Source organism: Aulonocara sp. 'chitande type north' Nkhata Bay, linkage group LG19, assembly GCF_057382095.1.
Source record: "Aulonocara sp. 'chitande type north' Nkhata Bay isolate Kocher_YH1m ecotype deep benthic linkage group LG19, A_spYH_male_GT1.1, whole genome shotgun sequence".
NCBI classification, from domain to species: Eukaryota; Metazoa; Chordata; class Actinopteri; order Cichliformes; family Cichlidae; genus Aulonocara; species Aulonocara sp. 'chitande type north' Nkhata Bay.
In genome coordinates this window covers 22,170,290-22,171,873 of record NC_141362.1, presented here as the reverse complement: position 1 = coordinate 22,171,873, position 1,584 = coordinate 22,170,290, and positions in this window count along the sequence as shown.

Here is a 1,584-nt window from a genome sequence, read left to right as displayed (position 1 = left end):
GTCACCAACAATGACGAGGCAGCGTTATGACAGACAGAGCTCCCACTCTGACATTGTTTTTCAGAGCTCGGTAATGCTAACACACCTGCCATCGCGAGGACTTTCGGGAACACCAAAGCAATTGTCAACTTCGGGTTTTTGTAATAATTTATTCTCCAAAACCATTTTTAAAAAAGGAAATAATTAAAGCTTTCGCACAGTTTTTAACTATGCCATTTGATATACGGAACTGCAAACGCTTGACAGGAACTGGCTGATATTTGAAAGATGAATAAATGAATAAATAGACAGATGAATAGATGAATACATTTATTTTAAAGATAGAAAAAAGGAAAGGACCCTTCACTTTATATTTTTTTCTGTCTTTTTCTGTGGGGCGGGATTTTGTAAAAAAAAAAAAAATCCAGCTCGAGCATCAAAGATACAATTTTTTTAAAGCATTTTTCAGTATTTATTTTCCACATCTTTGCTCAGATACACCCATTATATAATAATTCAGAATGTTACAAAGGCAATAGATCAAACCCTTCTGAGGTAATAAAGCATTTCTGATCATTTTATCAATCGTGACATGGCAACTGGGTTTAAGTTAGAGTATCAGGGTTGCAAAAAATGACTCGCCTGAATGGATATATCCTTTTATTTGTAGATTATGACATATTTGCGACAAATAAATACTCGGGACCACAAAACTGTTGTTAATATAATAATATTTTGTATTTTTTTAATATGCATTTCTTATGTTAATGTTATATGATAGCAGGGTTGCAAATCAGCACTAGTATTAGTGTTTTATCAGAAAAAGATATTATCTGTGGAATTTAATGATCTGTGAAAGTCAAGGATGTATTTATGTAAATAAAAGGACAGAAACTCTGAAATGAGTTTGTCTTCTTTTGATAACATGGGCAATGGGTTTGCAGTTAGAGTGACACACTCAGTCTTCAGAAATCACTGGAAAAAGACAAAATACGTCAAAGAGGACTGACCTTTGGTCAACCCATGGTGCTAGCACATGACTCAACCATGTCACTTCTTCTTTGTCAGGTTGTCTCCCTGTTTTCGTCTCTTCCTCCTCCAGGCTAAATAGGTTTTGGTAACTGAGATGCATATATGTTGTGAATGGTTTCCTTTTAAAAAAAAATATGCTGATAGTAAATGGTTTGATATTTCTAAATGAGATCTTCTCAGAGGTTCTCAAAGGCCATTTTGTATTTTTAAATAATGTTTTTCAAACCAACAATAGGTTTACGTTTTGTCTCAGGAATGGTGTATTTACACAGCAAATGCATACCTTAGTATTTATGAATTCATTATTTTCAAGTTATGGCTGGGACAGAAAATGTCCTGCAATCGTATGTTGACCCAGATATCTGCAAATAGGAGGATACTTATGGCTGTGGCTGATGTTTATCTGATGTTCCACAGCACTTTTGTGCGGGCTAAATTCTCAAAAATAGTGTGACAAAGAGCTTAAAGGCTTTAAAAAATACTGAGAATTCTTTGATCCCCTGACAGAAAAGAGAGAATAAATAACAAAAATAAAATGAATGAGAGTACACATTAAAAGAAAGTAAGTCAAAG